Source organism: Lotus japonicus, chromosome 1, assembly GCF_012489685.1.
Source record: "Lotus japonicus ecotype B-129 chromosome 1, LjGifu_v1.2".
Lineage (NCBI taxonomy): Eukaryota > Viridiplantae > Streptophyta > Magnoliopsida > Fabales > Fabaceae > Lotus > Lotus japonicus.
In genome coordinates this window covers 117,758,038-117,782,095 of record NC_080041.1, presented here as the reverse complement: position 1 = coordinate 117,782,095, position 24,058 = coordinate 117,758,038, and the positions used below count along the sequence as shown (strand labels likewise).

At 35.5% G+C, this 24,058-nt stretch overlaps 1 long non-coding RNA gene and 1 pseudogene across 5 annotated transcripts; one reads left to right on the top strand and one right to left on the bottom strand.

The window, feature by feature from the left end:
• The first annotated feature begins 503 nt into the window (after positions 1–503).
• LOC130729731 (uncharacterized) lies at positions 504–10,937 on the top strand. Of its 5 annotated transcripts, XR_009016089.1 has the most exons (10): positions 504–733; positions 1,161–1,258; positions 1,380–1,460; positions 2,133–2,257; positions 2,349–2,407; positions 2,496–2,573; positions 4,283–4,328; positions 5,447–5,524; positions 8,236–8,434; positions 8,553–10,937. It is a non-coding gene; the product is annotated as an uncharacterized LOC130729731 (long non-coding RNA). The 5 variants fall into 5 exon arrangements; XR_009016088.1 differs by having other exon boundaries at positions 514–733; positions 8,236–10,937; XR_009016086.1 differs by lacking the exons at positions 8,236–8,434; positions 8,553–10,937 and adding an exon at positions 7,582–8,229 and having other exon boundaries at positions 515–733.
• Positions 10,938–14,349: 3,412 nt separating this feature from the next.
• Positions 14,350–22,035, bottom strand: LOC130721366 (ubiquitin carboxyl-terminal hydrolase 14-like; annotated as a pseudogene).
• Positions 22,036–24,058: the final 2,023 nt, after the last annotated feature.

Sequence of the window (24,058 nt, the reverse complement as noted above, 5' to 3'; positions counted from 1 at the left end):
AATTAACATTTTCCTATAAAAAAAAGAATACCCTGTGCATTGCACGGATCACAAGTGGCAGATAAATAAGATAAAAACATAGTAACTCGAAAAACAAAAACAAACATTCAATACATATTTTTTTTACAAATTTATGTTCCTTATATCTAAAATAAATTTTGTTCTATTAATCCCTAAAATATCTATAAAGAACATAACACATTTTAAAAAATCAGAAATAAATAAATGAATATCCCCGTGCATCGCACGGGTATTGCATATGTAATTTAAATGTGCCCCATTGAGAGTTAGAGACTCTTTGTATGTGCCTTAGCGTTGCTTTGTTTTTATTATTATGATTTTCGAAGAAATAAAAAACTATGAGATGTCATTTATTATTAGCAATTAATATATATATATTAATATTTAATTACCTTTGGTTTGTATCATTTCATGCTAACTTGCAGTTAGCAATCGCTAGCTGGCAATTAGCTTCCAAGGTTGACACTTGTCTTCCCCTGATAAGAGACGATTCAAGACCCTGTTTGCATCATTTCACGCTATTTCTTTCTCCCTCTCTTCCCCTTCTTCTTCCTCTCTTCCCTTTCTCTCTCTTTCTCTCCCAAATCCCTAACCATTGACGATGAAACCCGAACACTTACCTTCGTTGAACTTCGATCTCTCCCGAGTTCAGATCCCGAAGTCGGAGAATCGAATCTACAAGCACGAATGCTGCGTTTCTTTTGACTCTCCGGTATTATTTCTCCTTCTCTGTGTAATTTCTTTCTTTTTCATCTGTATCAATGAGCATTTTTGCATTCAAGTTCTTGATGATAATCTGTAATGGTTGTTGTGTTATCGTTAACTCTCTTGAGGTGCGATTGCGATTGGGAAACCAAAACCCTTGGAATCTGAATTAGGTATCTGAATTAGGTCATTCTTAGTCAAACTATCATCTAAATTATGGAGAATTTTTCAATATTTGTTCAGCTGTTGTTTAACTAAGATTATAACACCAATCCTGTATTTGTCACATTTACTCTATGTTTCCTGCACTGGGGTATTGCTCTACTATTCTTGGTATTGAGTTGTGGAGTCATCAATTTGTCAGTTTTTTGAAGGCCAGATGATACGATTCCTTTTTTGGATAACATAATTTAGTTCATCTTATTTATTTTTAGGTGTGAACAATGAAGTCGAGTATGAGGAAACTTATAAAGTAGTTATATTACCTGACTATGTGTCTCTTCTGTTCCCTTCTGTGGAATTGCCAGACAAGGTACTTATTACCCCCGCTTTTAGTTTTCTCAGCTTGTTTTTTTTCCCTTTAATCAATTAAAAAGAAATTTATGCTACGAAGTTGTTAAGTTTAACTATCTCATTTCTTAAAATTATTTTAGGTAAATGCGGCAGTTGATGCAATCTTACAGGCTGAAAGTGCTGAGGGGAAGGACCAAGTTGGAGCTTGGATTGCGGATTACGTAAGTGCCTATGCAATGAATTTACCACGGATTGACAATGGTGTTGTTATTTCCACCATCTGGGTGGAAGTGTGCTAAGTGTTATAAGAAGGACAATCTTTGGCTGAATTTAATGATGAATGATCCATTGTGTTATTTTTTCCTTATGTATCTCATGAAAACATATTGTTGGAATGAATAAGTCTTATTGGAACTGGACCGCTGTGCTGTTGCAGGATTACATGCTTTATTTTCTTGACCTACTATTTTTTAGTGTTGAGATTAGATTGCAGTTGTATGTGTCATATATCACGGGCTTGCTATTTGTGATGTCTAAAGATTTTATTTCGTTGTAGGATACGAGGTACAAATGAAATTGATTTTTTGGGTTTTCTGTGTTTTCATTTCAATTCACCATGCTATATCACATCCAAACAACAAAATTTAAATAGTAACACTTCTCAGAGTTTGAGATGTTCTGATGACTGGTGATATTATATTGCTTGTATGTGATACTTCTTCTGATGGAAAGCTTAAATAAAAGTAGCTTCTGAGGGTTAGGAGATTCAACTGGATGTTTGAGAATTAACTAATGTCTCGATACTCTAAGAAGTATACTGTAAGAGTGTATTTACTGTAAGTTAAATATCAAGTCACTCATAATATTTAGGTGACCCACTTTCTTATATGCAGACTCAAATGACGGTTCCTGAAAAAGAAAATGCAATTTTTTACTTGAATCGAATGCAAGGAAGTGAACAACCATTACCTTCAGTTTCTGGACCCGGATACACGGGATTGTTCAACATTGGTAACAGGTAGAGTTGGTCCCTTGTCCCTACTGTATGCTGCTTACAGTGTAGTACTACTTTAATGCATTCTTATTTCTTCTTTTTTGTTTTCTTTTAGTTGTTATATGGCAACAACCTTGCAATTACTGTTTTCAACAAGGGGCCCTTCATAAAACGGTCAGTCATGCTTTTTAGTATTTTTTTTTGAAACATTCAGTTATGTTTGCATTTACTTCAATTCCTGTTACTATTTCATTCTTCTTAGGTACCTCGAAGACCAAAGTCGAAAGGAGGCGTTTGAGGTGTCTCCCGCTGATCCAACTGTTGACCTGAATATGCAGTTGTAAGTGCATGATTTGATTAGCTTATTGCGTAAAGATCTTATAGCCAAAATTTTGTAACATTAGGTTTTTGTATAAAATATAAGAAAAGCAAACACATGCTAATTAACTAGTTTGTTTAAGTTATTACGTTCCTGTTACTATATTTTTTTGGGTACAAATGTGTTTGGGGTGAGAGAGAGCACGAGGATCCATTAATACCAGGTGTAAGTCTTGACATACTTACACCCTTTAATAATTCTTATAATTGGCATATTTTGTCAATCTAATTGTTGGATTGAAAGTTCTCATAATATGCTATTTGACTTATTTTAACTATAATATGCTATTTGACTTACATGATCATCCAGATAATATCATATAGACATAGTACAATGGTTGTGATCAGTTGATTTCACATTCTACGAAGTTATTAGGTTGTGCAAGAATCAACCTCTTTCTCGTGGTGTTAATGGCCGCTTAACGCTAGTTGTAACTTCAAGTCTTGGCAAACTTACCATCTAAGAACTTTTATAAATTGTGAATTTTATCAATCCAATAGTTGAATTGATAGCTGTTATGAAGTATATCATGAATAAAAAATGTCATACAAATTAACAGATAATTCATTGTACCATTATATTTTTTATTTGGTAATATGCCATTCTAAATGCAAGTAAACTTGCTATTGGAAATTACAATATCTGTTCTGAATGTTTAAATTATCTAAAATATAGTATACGTGGTCATCAAGATTAACATGATTTAGTGGTCAAAAAGTTCTTTGGTGGTGTATTTGCCTCAGACTTACACCTACATCTTGTCTCGGTGCGAGCACATGCTTGATTACAGGTCAGCACTAGGGTTGTCAATAGCGCCCTATAGCGCCACGGCGGTGCGTAGTGGCCCTTGTCCTCTCCTAGTTGTTGTGTAGCGGTGCAGTTTAGTGTAGCGGCTGTTGCGGCTGCTCAAGCGGAGGAAATAGCAGCCATAGCGGTGCTATTTGGCCGCTATATGCTGGAACTGATAAAAACCCAAAAACAACCCACAAAATGTTCATGATAGGGCATTTTGGGGAGGTATTTCAAGGTTTTTTCTTTGGAAACATACTGAAAATGGTCTAACTTAGGAGGATGGGGAGGAAGTGATATAGAACTTTCATGTTCTTAGATACTAAATTTATGAATTAGATACTTAAAACTTCTTGGTTATGTTGACTTCTGTTGGTATTGGAATGTTTTGTTTAAGACACCTATGGCTTTTGAACGTTAGTTATGAGTGCCATGAACTTTGAGTATTTTTTATCATTTATGTGTATATTCGGCATAGCGGCCATCCCGCTACTATACCGCAATACCATTTTTGTGGTTGGCCGCTACGCGCCGCTATCCGAGATTGACAACACTGGTCAGAACACACAGACCTAGCTGATCTTTGAGGGTATGTAAACCTCTCAAAGCCCAAATGTTCCAATCTCGCTCAAATGACTAGATAGCCCTCTCTCTCTCTCTCTAAACTCCTTGTCATTTATGGGCAACATGCCTTTTTATGCTAACTATACCTAACTAACAACTCTCACTGACAGTCTTCTATCAATATAATATGAGAACATTATGTCTTCTTCATAAACGAAAAATGCTTTTTACTGAAAAGGAGATACTCCATGGCAGAGTTCCTTTTTTGCTTTCATTATAATTTAGATAAGTATTATAATAGTGCCATTGGTTGACAGGACTAAATTGGCGTATGGTTTACTTTCTCCGGAATGCCCAGCTGAGGTATGCAATAGCTTAGTAAACTTCATTTGAAATGTGTTGAGTCTTCATAAATTTATATGTCAATTTTATTTATTGTCCACAGAATGATAAAAAAGAAAATCCGGGATTGTCTATTTACTAGCTTTTTGGATGAAATAATTTTTTCTGCATGGTATTAACTTTAATTAAGATAGGCTTGAAGTTTTTGCTATGGCGTTTGGTTGAAGTCTCAATTGATAAGGAACGATTCATATTATTGAATGTTCTCACATATGATTTTTTATGTTATAGTTTCCATAGTAGTCAATCGCGGCAAATAGCGGCGCTATCGCGCCGTCGCGTCGCGTCGCGGAACGCCGTCGCGGCTGTCGCGCCGCGAATCGCGGCCAAATCGCGTTCAAATCGCGTTCAATCGCAGCAAATCGCGGTGCTCCAGGTTGAAGATGGGTCGGGTCCAAGGAAAATCCCCAAATTGCCCTCAAAATTTCAAAATTAGGTTAAAATTTGAGGGTACTTTTGGGATTTCGCTCTTATAAGTGAAACGGTGCGTTTCACTCGTCTTCTTCAACGCGTTTCTTCTTCTTCTTCTTCTTCTTCTTCTTCAACGCGTTTCCTCTGCAATCTCCGGTGTCGTTCCTTCAGCTCAGCCCCTTCGACCAGAAGTCCAATACCCATGGCCACGGCGCAATCTGACAAGCACCTTCCAGGCTCCGGCGACCACCACCCCTGTTTCTCTTGGGCCTTTGTTCTGTTCTGAGTTGCTCTGTTTTTTATCTTCTATTCCTCTATTTTTCTTTCCTTTCTTTTCCTTATTTATTATTCTGTTCTCAAAAATACTTCTCCAGTTCTTCTCCTCTAGTATTCCTCTCTTCTCTATCACTTCATCATGTTATGAATTTGAATTTTGAAGTTATATTTATCCCTTTTTAGTAATTATATGTATATATTAATTATATAATATTATATGTGAAAAATCAAAATAGCGGTCATCCCGCTATCCGCTATCCCGCTATCCCACTTTTGGGGTCGGCCGCTACGCGCCGCGATCCGGGATTGACTACTATGATAGTTTCTTGTCTTGATTAATTTTCTTTTCTCATTTTCTCTATCTGTCTCTGCTCACTTTTTTCAAACATTAGAAACAAGGGATACACCCACATATGTTCAAAGGTGTAATTGCTGCAAGCGATCCTAAATTTTCATCTGTGCAGCAACAGGTGCGTTGAGCAACTTATTTTTTCCTGAACATGATGATATAAGAATCATTTTTTTGTTTTTTTTTGTTTTGTATGTTCAAGGTTATTTATTTCATTCGCATGAGAGTGTCTCTTGAATATGAAGGGCAATCAGATTTTACTCTTGTATTTACATTATGGGTGGTATAAAAGTAGAATGAGATGAGAGAGAGAGATTTAAGAGAAATCTGAAACTGAATTCTTGTATATTGACAGAATGAATTATTACACAGAAATAGCTCTTATATAGAAGAGCTGAGAAACAAAGCTAACAAGAGAAGCAAGACAAACAACTAACAGAATAGTTTGAACTACTTTTAACTGACTCTAACAGAAATGACAGTTGGTACAGCTATCACAACTAACACACTTCCAGCTGGCTACACTAATTAATTTAGAAGAGAAAATATTACAATTAAAAACAGTATGTCACTATGTCCACGACACTCTAATATTGGGGATTTTTTTTTTTGTTTCTTTACTTAACATTTGGTGCACCATAATTCTTGGTAATCTTGATAGTATTAGTACTTAAGAAGTTTAACATTAATTCAAAATCTTTATCTGGTGACCTGGGCTGTTCAAACTTCAAAATATCTAGGATCTTCAAATTGTCTGACTTATTGAGTTGTATGGCTAATTTGGTGCCTTTCAGAATCTACCAGGTGTTGAGCATTAGATTTAGAATTTTACACTATCACTTCCCTTTCATGCAGCATTTTTAACATAACTAGTTGATTCGTGGAGAAGCATGCATAATATTTCTTCCCCCTCCCTTGATGTTATTTCATATCAACCGCAAGTGAGAGGAATGTAGTTATGGGAGAAAAAAAGGGCAACCCTTGGCTATTAGATGTTGTACAAATATTGAAGAATAAATTACCAGGTCATGTGACCTTTAAGAGACATTTATTTAGTCATGTGTCCAGGATCTAATGGTAGGATTCTCATCCCTCACCTTTCATAATCAACATGTCTCTAGGTGAATTTATAATTTTGGTTCAGCACTTGTCATTTATAAAATGCTGTCTTTAAAATCAAGCAAACAACATTGCTACAAATTTAATTTCATGTCTTCTTTCAGCTCATTCTCTGTCTTATTTCATATTGCTTCAACTTTCTTGTGAGAAGGATCAAATTTTGTATTTTAAAATACATTTGTAGTCATAATACCACTTAGACTAGAAATATTTTGAACAATTATTGATTGATACATACTTGTGATTCATACAATATTTATATCATAGTCCTAGTTAAACTAAAACTAACAAAAGCTCAATAAGATATGGATAATGAACATATCATAACTATCTCAAGATATAACATACCTAAAGTTAGAGTGTATATATAAAGAGTCCAGATTGGACTGTATATATGGTATCCTTGGACTCTCTAAGGATTTAGTGCAGATGTTAACCTGCTGATTCTTGGAGAAAAGAAAGAAGTTTTGATAATTCCAAAAAGAATTCTGTTTGATTAATGACAATCGACTTCCATATGACTGGATAAGAGATACAAAGTTGATTGGTTATCGCACTTTAGCTCCATAAGACCAACAACACAAAATCACAACTCCTGAATTAAATGTTTCAATCATAGGAGCTCTCATGTTGTTTGAGCCATTGATTTGTACTCAATCTCCGTACCTATTCTAGCGACAATACTTTGCATCTTATTTTTCCAAGAGACAAGGTTTCCTCCAATAAAAAAACAATAACCTAAAGTAGATTGCCTATCACTCACACCCCTGTCTCAATTCATAACGTAGTATCTGACTATTTTAGTGTGGCCCTAGTCTTTGTAAACAAGTTCATTCAAGGATTCGAATAATGGCAATGTCAATGACTATCACTTGGCGAATTTAGGAGTTGACTGACAACATTGACTTGAAAGGATATATTAGGTCTGGTCATAGTTACATAATTCAACTTGCCTACTAGTTATTGGATAAGGCTCCCCCTGATTGGGAACAAGCTTGACATTAGGATTTGTTGCAATCAAGAAGATTGGTCTCTTCTAACATAGTTACAAATGAGCAGGGAACACCGTCGTGCAGAACTGAACAAATAGTGCAGTGAATGGATGGTCGGAGGGTGGCACGTGGACCCCACATGTGCATGATGGCGCACACAGAGGGGAAGCTGATCGGGGGACTGTGAGGCATTGGGTGATGTCACTTTGGACTCTAAGCAAAAATGGTCAGCCCCTTGTGGTGGCGGTTGAACGAAAAATCAGGTTTTGGAACCAGAATGCTCTTGTAGCAACTTGAAACTACAAATATTTTGGACAATCAATTGATTGATGCATATTAACTTGTGATGTATAAAGTATTTAAAGATGAGGTTTCCTCGTCCTAGTCAAACTAAAACTAAAAGACCTATAACAATAAGATAAGGATAATGATCCTTACAGAACTATCTTAAGATATAAAACATAACAAATAACATATCTCAACCATACACGTAATTTTCACCAGTTGAAGTTTACCTTCTTTGTCATAAAAGTTCAAAACAGCTTAGTTGGATTTACTTCTATTTTTCAAATAAAATTTAGGCCTTGATATGTTTACTCTGGCTTTTAATATATAAACATAAGGTTTTTTATTCTTCAAAAGTTTTTGCTCCGTATATTGTTCTATTTAAAGTGATCTTACTTTGCTATCTTTTAACTACTTCATTCCAACTTGATATTAGGATACCCTTGAATTTTTTCTACATTTTATTGATCGAGTTAAGCGAGCTAATGCTGGGAAAACTAAACTGGAAGATCCAGCAAGCAGTTTCAAGTTTGGCATTGAAGATATATTTGAGTGTGACGGTATGTTTACACGTAAAAGAAGGCATGCATACGTTCTTTCTCTCAATATCCCTTTGGCTAAAGCAACCAACAAATGTGAGTTCTTAAGTCAACAACCTTAACTTTGAACTGAGATGTCTTTTGGATCTTAAACATATTTGTGTTGTTTGATAAATCTGAGAAGAATTGACATCCTTTGAAAAATTGAAAGCAGATAACCTTGCAAACAAAGACAAAAAGTACGTTCAGATGCTCAGAAATCTTACTATTTCCTTCATATGCTTTTTAAGACTCTGCTTAGCATATTTGTTCTGACAGAGGTGTCGATGAGATTGAGCGTCCAAGGCTAAAGGTGCCTTTAAAAGCTTGCCTTGCGAACTTCCTTGCTCCTGAGGAGGTGCATGATATTTACAATCCTGATTTGAAAACAAAGATGACAGCAAGGAAGTAAGCATTCTGAAGTTTCTAAATACCATGCTTGTTGCTTCATATTAGGAAGAACTTACATAGCTATATAATGAGGTTTCTTTAAAAAATTTGAGAAATTTCATATATTAGTGTTATGGCCATGGTTAGTGGATGACAATTACATTTGATCATAGGGAGTTAGTTATAGGGTTGACAACTTTTGATGTGGTCCACATTACACTATTAATAGCATATAATAATTTTTAATTGACGATCTTGAATCAATGGCTACTAAGGCGATGTACCACTTACTTTGCCAAGCTAGTATAGTTATAAACTCGTATTCTCATTATTAGAGCATTCAAAAATTATTTTGATGCTGAAACATCGATTATTCTGCAGGACTTCACGTCTGACTTCATATCCTAAATACCTGATGTTATATATACGAAGATTTTTTACGGAAGTAGCATATGATCCCAAAAAGCTAGGTACGCTTTGTCTTAATGTGCCTATTTACATGGAAAAGTACTATTTTAATCTATGTAAACTGCTAAGCATTTGTCTTCTTTCAGATATACATATTGATGTTCCTGATATCATAAATATTGATGCTCTCCGCAAATGACTGATATTTATGATATCAGGAACATCAATATGTATATCTGAAAGAAGACAAATGCTTAGCAGTTTACATAGATTAAAATAGTACTTTTCCATGTAAATAGGCACATTAAGACAAAGCGTACCTAGCTTTTTGGGATCATATGCTACTTCCGTAAAAAATCTTCACATATGTAACATCAGGTATTTAGGATATGAAGTCAGACGTGAAGTCCTGCAGAATAATTGGTGTTTCAGCATCAAAATGATTTTTGAATGCTCTAATAATGAGAATACGAGTTTATAACTATACTAGCTTGACAAAGTAAGTAGTCCACCGCCTTAGTAGCCATTGATTCATGATCGTCAATTAAAAATTATTATATGCTATTAATAGAGTAATGTGGACCACATCAAAAGTTGTCAACCATATAACTAACTCCCTATGATCAAATGTAATTGTCATCCACTAACCATGGACATAACACTAATATATGAAATTTCTCAAATTTTTTAAAGAAACCTCATTATATAGCTATGTAAGTTCTTCCTAATATGAAGCAACAAGCATGGTATTTAGAAACTTCAGAATGCTTACTTCCTTGCTGTCATCTTTGTTTTCAAATCAGGATTGTAAATATCATGCACCTCCTCAGGAGCAAGGAAGTTCGCAAGGCAAGCTTTTAAAGGCACCCTTAGCCTTGGACGCTCAATCTCATCGACACCTCTGTCAGAACAAATATGCTAAGCAGAGTCTTAAAAAGCATATGAAGGAAATAGTAAGATTTCTGAGCATCTGAACGTACTTTTTGTCTTTGTTCGCAAGGTTATTTGCTTTCAATTTTTCAAAGGATGTCAATTCTTATCAGATTTATCAAACAACACAAATATGTTGAAGATCCAAAAGACTTCTCAGTTAAGGCTGTTGACTTAAGAACTCACCTTTGTTGATTGCTTTAGGCAAAGGGCTATTGAGAAAGAACGTATGCATGCCTTCTTTTACGTGTAAACATACCGTCACACTCAAATATATCTTCCAGTTTAGTTTTCCCATTATTAGCTCGCTTAACTCGATCAAGAAAATGTAGAAAAAATTCAAGAGCATCCTAATATCAAGTTGGAATGAAGTAGGATAGCAAAGTAAGATCACTTTAAATAGAACAATATACGCACCAAAAACTTTTGAAGAATAAAAAACCTTATGTTTATTTATTAAAAGCCAGAGTAAACATATCAAGGCCTAAATTTTATTTGAAAAATAGAAGTAAATCCAACTAAGCTGTTTTGAACTTTTATGACAAAGAAGGTAAGGTGAAAATTACGTGTATGGTTGAGATATGTTATTTGTTATGTTTTATATCTTAAGATAGTTCTATAAGGATCCTTATCTTATTGTTATAGGTCTTTTAGTTTGACTAGGACGAGGAAACCTCATCTATAAATACGGTTATGCATACAACTTTGTTCAGGTTTAAATAAAATATGTATAGAGTAAACATTTTCATGAGAAGATAGAGTTATGTGAAAATAAATCATTAATAGAAAAATAAATTTTATATTATTAATTTTAGTATTTTTTCATAATTTTAAGAGTGTATATTTATGTGTATTACTATAATAATTTGATAGTGAGAATAGTACGGGGACTAAAAAAATTAATATATATATATATACTATTAATTTATTTATGCTAACATATTAAAGTTATGAGGTCTCACGGGAAGGAACATTTTACATAAAAATTTGTTCCGGTTTAAATGAAATAAAATTCATTTTTATATAATTAACTGTATTTTTAATAATTTTTAAAATAATTTCAACAATAATTATATATATATGTATTGTTCCATTTATAGAACACGAACAATATCCTCCGTGCAACCCACGGGTATATATTTTGGCAAACAAAACAAAGTTATACCTCACATGTGCAAAATTGAAGATTTTGGCCAATTAATTCATGTATTTTTCGAAAAGTTTTATATGGTACAATACACTAGAATTTATATTTTTTTAAATATTTATATCCTTTTATTATGATTGTTCTTTCAATCTCAAGATCTTGTTGTGAATAACCATTGGGACCTTGACAAGACCTTTACGATCATTCCAGCTTCGATAGCATGTTTGAGGCTATTACGTTGCGGCTTGCTCCTTCTAGGAGTGATGGGTGGACGTGGAATGATAGTGACTCCGAGAATTATACAGTGCATGAGGCTTACTCGTGGCTCCACCTCCAGCACCAATCTCCTGCCTCTCATCACAACTGGTCTTGGGTTTGAAAACTTCCGGTGCCAGAGAAAGTTAGTATGTTGGTGTGGCTTTGTCTTCATGAGGCTCTCCCTGGGAACATGAAACATTTTAAGAGTCACTTGGCCGGAGCGGAAACTTGCTCGAGGCGTGCTGCGCCGTGCGAGGATGGTATGCACGTGTTGAGGGACTGCCCACCCTCTCGTGCTCTCTGGAACAAGATGGGTGCTTGGGCTTGGCCGGGTTTTGGCTCCCTGGATATGTCGCCTTGGATTGCTCGACATGTTAAGGGCTCCAATGGCCAATGTTTTCTCGTTGGCCTATGGGGCATTTAGAAGTGGTGATGCACCACAATTCTGGATACGATACCTTGGACGGAGGATGTAGCTTGGCAGAAAATATGCCATGAACATGACGTCTTCATCCGCGCTAAACAACCTGCGGACTTTGATGATGATGTGCAGAACAGGATGAGCATGGGTTGGAGGAAGCCTTCCGCATACTTTGTCAAGCTTAACATAGATGGCAGCTATCGGGAGGACGTGGAAGCTATGAGAGGTGGTGGAGTTTTTCATAACACAGTCGGTGAGTGGATCGGTGGGTTTACGTCCCGGGTTGAGCATGGCAGCCCCTTCAATGCAGAAACCTTAGCTCTTCGTGACGGGTTGAGGTTGGCCTGGGAACGAGGATTTCGTAAGCTCATTTGTGAATCAGATAGTTTGGAAGTAGTTAATGCAGTTAAACATGGAGGCAATTTTGATATGCATATTCATGGCCGGGTCTTGAACGATATTCATGTGCTCTTGCTGAAGAATCGGCGTGTTGAGCTTGGTTGGGTAGCTCGTGAGGAGAATATGGTTGTCGACTGGCTTGCTAAGCCAGGCTCGCGCCTTCCCACTTCTGGTATCCATGTGGTTGAGGCCGCTCACCCTGGATTTGGGCTCCTTCTCTTGAAGGATTCCCTTGGTGTTGCTTAGTTTCTCTTTTCTTTGTTGTCATTTTCCGATGTATCAAAAAAATCTTCCTATTTTAAATTTTCTATAATTAAAATATGGCTTAAATGCATTTGTTGCCCCTGATGTATCGTCAATGTGCAAAAGACAACCCGACTCTTTTTTTGTCTATGTTTGTACCCTCAATGTTTTGAGAAAGTATAGCGAATGCCCCTCCGTCAGATTGACGTTAAAAAAATAACGGAGGGGATGACGTGGCTTTTCTTTTTTATTTTTCTTTTATTTCCGCATATGTCACGTCATTAAATGAAAATAAAAACTTAGAAAATGGGGTGGAGAGGTTTGAACCCAGGACCTTTTAGTGGCAAAACACACACATTACCGGTTAAGCTACATGAATAATTGTTATATTTGACCACATGATTTTATTTATTTCATATATCTTCTTCATCTTCTTCCCTCATCATATCCTTTTCTCCTTCCTTCTCCCTCTCACCACCACCCACCACTCTACCCAGAACCCTCCCCCTCAACCACACTATCCAGAATTGGAGCAAAATAAATCAAACACTAAAAGGTCCTAGGTTCATGGAGCATTTTGTTAAACATATCCTCAAGCCATCACACTTGGCATACATTTCATTTCAACAATGGCAGTGCAAGAATTGTATTACTCTGAATCCACCTACTTTTAATTTGTGACCACTGACCACTCACTAGGCCTAGCAAGTAGCAACTTATGAACTCACTCCTTGTTTTGCATTTTGCTAACAGAGAGAAACAAATAAGTCCAATTCAATTGTTGAAACCAGTTGAAAAAGTAATAGCATTGTTGGATCCAATTCAAGCATAACTCAGTACTAATAGACAGGATATTCTCATTCTCATACTATACAAGAATCATCAGTGCTTACAGAACTAATCTTGGCGCACCCACGCGAACTCCTGGCGCATACGATGGTTGGGTGCGGCTGCGAAATGCGTAGTAAGGTGGGATTCTGGATGCGAGAATTGATGGTGATTTGAGAGATTGGGAATGGAAGAGGGTGATCGGAAATCAAAAGGAGTAACTGGGTTATGCAAGTGTAGGGTTTCAGTGATTCTGGGTAGTGTGGTTGAGGGGGAGGGTTCTGGGTAGAGTGGTGGGTGGTGGTGAGAGGGAGAAGGAAGAAGAAGAGGATATGATGAGGGGAAGAAGATGAAGAAGATATATGAAATAAATAAAATTCTGTTGTCAAATATAACAAACTTCATGTAGCTTAACTGGTAATGTGTGTATTTTGCCACAAAAAGGTCCTGGGTTCAAACCTCTCCACCCCACTTTTTAAGTTTTTCGATGTATCAAATACAACAGGTAAAAAATACTAGTAAGCATTCAATTCCGTTTGCAATCAAAAGCTATTCTAAGGTCGGGGCATCCGTCCAATTCTTCTGGTTGATCATGTAACAATGGGCAACTAAGTGCGTGTCTAGAAAGAAGAGGTAGATGGACCCAAAAAAAAGAGGTAGAACTGCTCATGAAGTAGAAACGCATCAAAGTGATGCTATATATAGTAGCTTTTGTGCAATCACACAATTTTTAACTGGAAAAAAAAATGAACGTAATGTACTGCCCTTCTTGAAGATATGTGGATGTTTGTATCAGGTTTGAAAATATAATAGTTCATGATGAATTATTTTCACCAAGGAAATTCTCAACCAACGAAAACTATCTATTAGTAAAAAGTTTGCAGAACAATTTGTGACAACTTTCCACTCGCAAAATGGAAACTGGTTTTGGACATATAAAAAGGTAATAACATTCACTAAAAACTAATCTTTGTTACTTCCATTATCATGTGTTTTCCTAAACATACAATTTCCTTGAACATGAAAGAAAAGTTTGTTCCAAAATGATTCAGGACTAGTGAACCCAGAAAAAGTGATTCAACACCAGTTGATATATTCATTCACCTTTCAACTTTTACAACGTATCTTCCCTTCAATCTAGTCTCTCGTAGAAATATAGATAGCCCATTTCCTTTGGAGGACTTGTCGAATCACCAACCTTTTCGTCATCCAAGATCACCCATTGACCTTCTTTAAAAACGTGAGCAACAAACTTCTGACCACAATGCGTTTCCCTATGGCTAACAATTCCAATAAGTTGATATCCTGAAGGAATACAAAATGTAAAAATAAATAGATAAATAAATAAATATCAGATTGTGAAAATAATAAAAATAACATGACCAAACAATTTGTCACAACTTCCCTCTCCCAAAAAGTTGGCATAAAAGTATTGTTTTATGCATAAGCGTTGAAACTAGAGCTTTACACTTCTATTATAGCTTACAATCGTGCATTATTTAACATGAGGCGAATCATATGGTTGATGTCAGTTTAAGTATTTATATACTAGGGAGACAATGTTACCACATACAATAACATTAAAGGAAAAATGGAAGTACAAAAACATCAGACTAGCAATATCAAACTTCAGGTGTGTGGTGAAAGGGGACAGAAATAAATGATCATGATTCATGCAAAATACCATCATTTCCTTTCAAACATATAATCAACAAGGTACACAAAACGAAGTAAAAGCAACTTACTCCCTCCTCCATCAGGTAGACTGTCATCATTGTGAATTGTGGAGCATTTGATGAGGTAGCATCCATACTGGAGACTGCATCAGGATTGCTCAATATCCAATATGTTGCTTTGTCAATGTCACCACCCTACAAGAACAGAACAAAAATTTCCATTCAGAAAATACATTCCTGCATAATTTGTCCTAAACCTCCTTCAGTAACAAGGTATAAAGGGGGAAAATATACAAGGAGAAAATTACCGATGCCTTCAGTGCCTTTCTAGAAATCTCTTCTTGAAATCCAAATGAAATTAGAGAATCAACTTTTGATTGGTCAACATTTGTCAAAGTTTCAGAGCCATGGCTTTCAAAAATAGGAGTGTCAATATCTATGTAAAACAAAGTTATCCAGCATTATGTCATGTACTAAAGAGGCGCCTTGCAAAATGATTAAGAAAACCCAACTTCAAATACCTGGATCATCCATGTGAGACAGTAACCAATTCATTGCCTCTCCGACTCCAACATTTGATGTATTTATAGCAGCTTTCTGACAATGGAGATGATTAAAGCCCATGGAAACAAGCTGTGAGACAATTGATTCATTTGAATCTTCCTCAAAGGGTGCTGCTGATCCAGACGATAACATCAAGAGATTAAAACATAACTCAAGTTAAACCAGTAATTAGATTATTTAGCTGAAACAGGTACAGGTTTATATGTCAATAAGAGTTACAGAGCTCATATGAGAAGCGAGATTTGCTAGTGAGAAATTTTCTAGTTAACTAAGGTAATTAGCATAATCAGATTCATCACGTGCATTTATTTAATATAAAGTTACTGCTCAAGTGGCATAATTTTTAATTTATCTTAAGACATCAACTTCAATTGAAAGCAAATTAGATAAGACAGTATTAAAAAGCTTACTTAGCTGGACCTCGCCGAAAAGCATATGTGGAATCATAAGCAATGGAAAATGATATTATTAATATGGCTTAATTGCAACTTTGGTCCCCGACGTTTATCAATACCACGATTTTGGTCCCCCACCTAATTTAATTACATTGATGGTCCCGACGTTGTAGGCCGTGTGCAACGTTAGTCCTACCGTTTATTTCTTAATGGAGGAGGCTTACGTGGACGTCCAATTGGAGAGATAAAGGAGGTATAAGAAGAGAGGGAAGCACGTGAGTATCACGTGACCCTTATCTGAACCCATTATACCCAAACCCTGACCTCCCTAGAACGAAGAAGGTAACACGATTTAGATTCCTAGGGTTTCAGATTTGGATATAATGGGTTTATATAAGGTTCACGTGAGTTCATGTGATACTCACGTGCTTCCCTCTCTCCTCAGATCTCCTTTTTCTCTCCAACTAGACGTCCACGTAAGCCTCCTTCATTAAGAAATAAACGGTAGGACTAACGTTGCACACGTCCTACAACGTTGGGGACCATCCATGTAATTAAATTAGGTGGGGGACCAAAATCGTGGCATTGGTAAACGTCGGGGACCAAAGTTACAATTAAGCCTATTAATATAAGATCTTAAGTCGCCATTCACCAAATTTACAAACTTGATCTCTTGACATCAAAATCCACTTATGATTTTATGAAATAGCATTGTCACACTTGAAAAGAAAGGTAACACGTGGGCATGATAGCAAAGCTTAGCTTTGATATGTTATTGATTTCTATGAAACAACATTGCTTTTCTCTATTTGAATTTTGTTAAAAAATATAACATGAAACCATTTATTAGACTTCACCCAAACAACTTCTTTTGGGATAGCTGTGTCATGAGACTTATCGCAAAAGCTTAAGCTATGAGGTGAAGACACATGATTGATTTTACATTTACTTTTAACACGCCCTCACGCAATATACCTTAAGCGTGGACAATACCCAAGACTACCGACCTTGTGGTAAAAACCAATTTTCTTATTATAATAATGGGGGTTACAAGAACCAAACTCAAAACCACTTGACCATAGTGGCTCTATTACCATGTCATAAACCAAATATCTCAAAAGATTAAACTAGTGGTGAAAGCACATGAATGATTTTATATTACATTTCTAACACGGTGATTCAAGACATAGCAAACCAAGTGGTTTAAGGTTCAGCCTTTGATATCCCATTATTCTAATAAAAAAATGAATTCAAACATATGGTAGTTGGGTTTTTGCATTTTCACACGAGCCAATTGGTATTCAGTGACAAAGCTTGCACCAGGACTGCTGATTATTAAGGCCAATGGGATCTTGGGTAAGGGGGCATTTTAGAAATATAATATAAACTATTTGTGTCTTCGCCCAACAACTTAAACTTTTGGGATAGTTGTTTCATAACAAAATCTCTATATGATATCACCTGAACAGAAAACGCTTCACATACCTCCATCAGGTAACAGCTCTTCCCCAGTCTAATGACCTAAACTCCGCATATGACTGATATCTATGATATTGGGAACATCAATATATACATCTGAAGGAAGAAAAAACCTTAGCACTGTACATAGATCAAAAAAATTAAAATTAGTACTTTGCGACGTAAATAGGCACTTTAAGATAAAACGTACCAAGCTTTTTGGGTACCCATGCTCCCTCCATGACAAATCTCTGCATATGTAACCCCAGGTAATCAGGAAATGAAGTCAGACCTGCAGTCCTGCAGAATAAATGGTTTTCAGAATCAAAATGATTTTTGAATGCTCTAGTAATAAGAACACGAGTTTATAACTATACTAGCTTGGCAAAGTAACATAATCAAATGTATTAGTCATCCACTAACCAAAGACATAACATTAATATAAAATTTATAAAGAAAATAAGGAAAACGGAAAACCCAATGATATAGCTAATGTAAATTCTGCCCAATAAGAAGCAACAAGCATGGGATTTAGAAACTTCATGCAGTTCTTACTTCAGTGCTGTCGTCTTTGTTTTTAGAGCAGTGCTGTAAAAATCATGTATCTCCTCAGGAGCAGAGAAGTTTGCAAGGCAAGCTTCTAAAGGCACCCATGGACGCACAATCTCATCACCACCACTGCCAGAATAAATATACTAAGCAGAGTCTAAAAAAACATATTAAAGAAATAGTAAGATTTCTGACCATCTGAACTTACATTTCCTTTCCCGCTGCAAGTTTCTCTGCTTTCAGTTTTTGAAAGGATGCTAATTCTCCTGAGATTTATCAAACAATACAAATATGAGATTTAAGATCACAAAGACACGTCAGTTCTCAGTTAAGGTGGTTGACTTACGAACTCACCTTTATTAGTTGCTTCAAGAAAAGGGATATTGAGAGAAAGAATGTAATCCCTTCTTTTATTATATGTAACTTTTCCAGATGAACACAAAATTCTATCCTCAATACCAAACTTGAAACTCCTAGCCGAATCCAGTTCAGTTTTCCCAGCATTAGCTTGTCCAACTTTGTCAACAAAATGTAGGAAAAATTCCAAAGCATCCTAACATCAAATTGGAACGAAGCAGTCAAAAGATAGCAAAGTAAGATCACCTTAAAGTGGATAATATACATGGCAGAAACTTTTGAAGAATAAAAAGCTTATGTTTATTTGTAAGCTATGTAACGTTTTATTAAAATCCAGAATAAACAAGGCCTAAATTTTATATGAAAGAAAAAAGTAAGTCCAACTAAGCTGTTTTAAACATGTATGACTCAGAAGATAAACTTCAAATGGTGAAAATTAAGAGTATTGTTGAAATATCTTATTTGTTATACTTTATATCTTGAGATAGTTCTGATAGGACCATTATCTTTATCTTGTTATAGTTGTTTTAGTTTTAGATTGACTAGACCTGCGATATAAATGTGGTATGAATCACTAGTTAGTATGTATCAATCAATCAATAATCGTTTAAAATGTTTCTAGTTAAGTAGTATTATGACAAACCACAGAGGAGGTCAATGCAATGTCCCTAATTAAAGTTGATTAATATCTGGTTAAATAATATATGAGAAGTCAGTGCAATTTGTCCAATTAAATTTGCAGCAATGCTGATTGCTTGATTTTAAAAACAGCATTTTATAAATGTCACAAGTGCTGAACCAAAATTTGAAATTCAGAGACATGTAGATTATGAAAGGTAAGAGATGCAAATTCTATTAATTAGTATAAGAGTATATACTATGTAATGTAATAAATATAACTAAAGTTAGTTAGTTAAGTGTGTTAACAGTAGAGCTTCTCCTAGAAGCTACTGGTCCAAGTCTATATAAAGACTCAATGTGCTATGTGATTGATAGGTTGAATAACAGATTCCATATTCAGTTACAACTTGCTTTTCTGTTTCGTTAGTTAAACTAGTAATTAGATGCTGAAGACATGGCTAAATAAAATGAACGCTTAAAGGTTCCCAGATTTCATTTTTTGTACAACGTCTAAAAGCAAAGACTTGCGCCCCCTTTTCCTCCCAAAGCTAATTAACACTCTTTTCACTTGCAGTTGATATGCAATAACATGAAGGGAGGGGGAAGAGATATTATTGCATGGTGACTTAATGAGTTTCACTCCCAATTAACTAGTTACGTTAAAAATGCAGCATGAAAGGGAAATGATGGTGTAAATTTCTAAATCTAATGGTCAGCACCTGGAAGATTCTAAAAAGGGACCAAATCAGAAGTCAGACAGCTTATCAAATATATATATATATATATGTCAGACATTTTCAATATCCTGAACAGCCTCGGTTTTCGGATAAATATTTTGAATTAATGTTAAATTTCTTAAGTACTATCAAGATTACCAAGAATTGTGGTACACCAAATGTTGAGTAAAGAAATTAAATATAATGAAATAAATACGAAGTTCTAAGTAAACACATACATTTCACTTATGCACAAGTTTCCTCTTCAAATGAAATAAATAAATAATTTTGAACATATTAATTCTTGTTCAGGAAAAAAGAAGTTGTTAAGCATACCTGTTGCCGCAGAGATGAAAATGCAGGATGACTTGCAGCAATTGCAACTTTGAATATAAGTAGGCGTATGCGTTGTTGTTTCTAATGTTGAAAAGAAAATTCGTCAAGACAAGAAACTATAGCATGGAAAAGGATATTGAGGAACATTCAATAACATGAACCAATCATTTTCAGTCGAGACTTCAACCCAAAAGCCATAGCAATCAAGGTCAAAAGATTTTCTACAATTCAGAAATTAGTTGATACTTGATTGAACCATCCTGTGTCAACTATAATATGCCGTGTATCTGGGTTGAAGTCTCAACTGGATTGACAAATTAACAGATCCGGTATATCCAGGTCAAAAAAATGGATCTACATCTTGTCCACTTTCTTGGATTTTCGATTCAAATCGAAATTCGTATTTTGGTCAAGTTCTCTTTCAGCAGTCATCATTTCAGTCTGACTATAAGAAAGCAGGTCACTCAAAATTAAGCGTGACTTGATATTTAATTTACAGTAAGTACACTCTTAAACTATGCTTGTTAGAGGAACAACACAGAAGTTAATTCTCAAACAACTGAATCTTATAACCCTCAGAAGCTAGTTTTATTTAAGCTATCCATCAAAGGAAAGTATCAGATTACAAGCAATATATATAATATGACCAGTCATCAGAAACCTCAAACTCTGAGATGTTACTAATTTGATTTTTGTTGTTTGCATGTGATATAGCATATAGTGAAATGAAGACACAAAAAAAACCAAAGACCAATTTCATATGCATCATGTATCCTACAATCAGATATATGCTCTAGACAACTCCAATAGCAAGAGCTTGACATAAGAGACATGCAATCCTGCAACAGCGTCGTGATCCCTCTTAATTGGAAGAGATGAAAGAGTCTGAAAATATTTCATTAATCTACATTTTAGAAGTGGGCTTTTAAGGCCCCAAACCCACAAACTAACTACTATACATTAACACTCCCCCTCAAACTAGAGCATAAAGGTCATAAGCACCCAGCTTGTTACAAATGAAATCAATACGGACCCCTAAGGGACTTCGTGAGAATGTCAGCTAGCTGATCTTTACTACTAATGTAGCTGGTGATGATACATCCAGAAAGCACTTCTTCTCTAATAAAATGGCAATCCACTTCAATGCATTTGGTTCTATGTTAGGATCCAAGAGAAACCTCCACTATAGAAGGTGTATTCTAGAGGACACTTGTGCACTTGACTCTGTTTGGCGCCTTCAATGGGATCCTAGAGGAGCAGTTTTGTCTACTATGTTAGCTTCCAACCTTGAGGACAGGATTGATTTTTGGAGGGGAGTATTCTAGAAGGGACCATAAAGATAAGGGGAAGGCAACATATTATTAAGTATTTATTAGTGATGAAGTTTATATTTCTTATAGATTAAGTTTCTTAGTGATTAAGTTTATTTTTCTTAGTGAATAAGTATTTTTTAGTGGAGAAGATCATTATAAATAGGTATTGCCATCAGGGTTAGAGGGAAGTTTTTGAGTAGTGATTTGTAAGGGTTTTCTCTTGGAGAGGTTAAGCCTCTTGTTCAGTTTTTAATATTAAAAAAACCAAAAATATAACTATTTCCTCTATTTCATGATAAACTGGGTCGGAGACAATGTGAAGAGCAACCTGATTATCACAAAACAACTCCATTTGTGAGATTTCTATAAATTTTTAGTTCTTGAGTTAGTTGCTTAACCCATACGAGCTCACATGCCATGACTCTATTATACCTTAACACAGATATAGGGTACTCGATCTAGCCACAACCTCTTGCTTCTTACTTTTCCACGAAACCAGATTACCTCCAACAAGAACACAATACCCTGAGGTAGAACGTCTATCAGAAGGAGATCCAGCCCAATCAGCATCTGAATAACCAATCACCCGAGCATGACCTTTATTCTCATATAATAGACAATGAAGAAGATTTCTTGACACCGTTGTCATTTTTGTATGAGTTTTCAGAACCACTCACTGAGAGTTTGAAGACATTAGGGCGGCTGAGACTATTCAAAATAAAAGATTCTGATGTTCCAGACAATGTTCTGAATATATTGGGCAGCAATTGTAAATTGCTGATGGAGCTTGCGCTGTACCGCTGCAGAGAGTTCACTGAAGGTGGAGTCATGGGCCTGATATCTGGCTGTCAACATCTGGAGAGGCTGGATTTGAGTGATTGTCAAAACGTTAATGATCAAACCATCATTGCCATAGCAATGGTCCGTTGCCTGGTCTCTCTTAATTTAAAAGCTTGCGACAAGGTAACCAATATTGGTCTTAAAGAGCTTATACCAAGTTGCTTGCTCCTTGAAGAGCTTGATCTTACTAGTTGTGGTATGGTGGATGACTTAGGTAATTGCTTATGGTTCTGATTAATCAATTCCCAATATTTTATCTTCTTGCAGTTCAATCTGTATATATATTGTGTTCAAAATTGCTTATGGTTCTGATTAATCAATCTTCAATTTTTTTTTATCTTCTTGCAGCACTTGAATATGTATCAAAGTGTTCCCACATCGTAAGATTGAAGTTAGGAAAATGCAAACACATATCAGATAATGGGTTGGCACTACAAAAAAAACGCTATTTAGTGGGGTTTTTTTTGCATTTAGCGGGGGTTTTCAACCCCCGCGAGTTACTTAGCGGGGGTTTTGAAAAATCCCGAAGTTACACTCCCCACAAATTATTAGCGGGATTTTTTAGCAAACCCTGGTACCTGCATATGGATTTAGCGGGGGTTTTTAGCGGGGGTTTTAAACCTCCCTTATCCGCAAGCTTTTTTTTAACGGGGGTTTTCAACCTCCCTTAGTTGCAAGAGATTATTTATAGTTTTAAACCTCCCTTAAACCTTCCTTGGCTACTAGAGGTTATTCTAGGAACATTTTTAACCTCATTTAATTGTTGAATACACAGTTATTGAATATTTAAATGCACATAATATGAATTAATAAAGCTCTATTGCAAATAACTAATGTAATGTGATATAGTTTAAAGATTCAAATCCAAACAAACATCCATAGTGAGAAACTTAAGTTGCAATATCCAAAATACAAAACACTAAATAAAATAGCACTACATGTTGCTAGCATTGTATGATCCGCTTTCATCCGAATGTATGTCGGATGTACTTTCAATATCATTTACCTGAAATAATAAATTCAAATATTTAGTAGATGATAAAAATACTTATAAGAAGAGTGATAAAAAGAAATACACTAATTAGCATTACATATAAGACAACAAGACACTCTAACAAGTTTTACAAAAGTTCATGCTTAACTGCTTATACTTAACCTGCATAAATATGTTGTGTTCCTAGGCATATGAGGCTGTGTGAGCATACATCTCATTTTCAATTTTGCTGCTAATTCACAAGAACAACAAGCTTACATAAACCAGCTTCAGTTTCTTAACCTTTGATATTGGTCCTTCTGAAATATGTCACAGTCCCTTCTAAGGTTTTCCAGGTCCTCAGGCAACAAAGACTTGATTGTTCCACTCATTAGCTAAAGTCTTAATACACAGTTACCATTGGTCATCTACAATATCTAAATCATAACATGCTTAATCTGTCTCTACATGATTTGATTGATCTTTTGGGTTAATTTAAATTCAGCAAAATAAAATGATGGAACCAATCACTGACAGTTACCATTCAGACACAAACCAACAACAAAAAATCAGTTATTGATTTCTATTCTAACTAATGAAAAACTCCTTAAATGTACTTACTTATAGCACAATGTTTCTAGTTTCTACAATTGATTATGAAGAAAGATAAGCTGATTAAACATGCAGATTAATGTTAATTTTGAGAAAAAAGAAGCATTTAAATGCCAAAAGTCACTCACTATCCTGAACAACCGCAAATTAGTGGTTGTTTGGAAATTCAGAATTGGCTCTGGACTGGACCCCACCCTGTTGTGTCAAAACAGAAGTAGAGAAAAAGATAAGGCGTCACGAGAGAGAG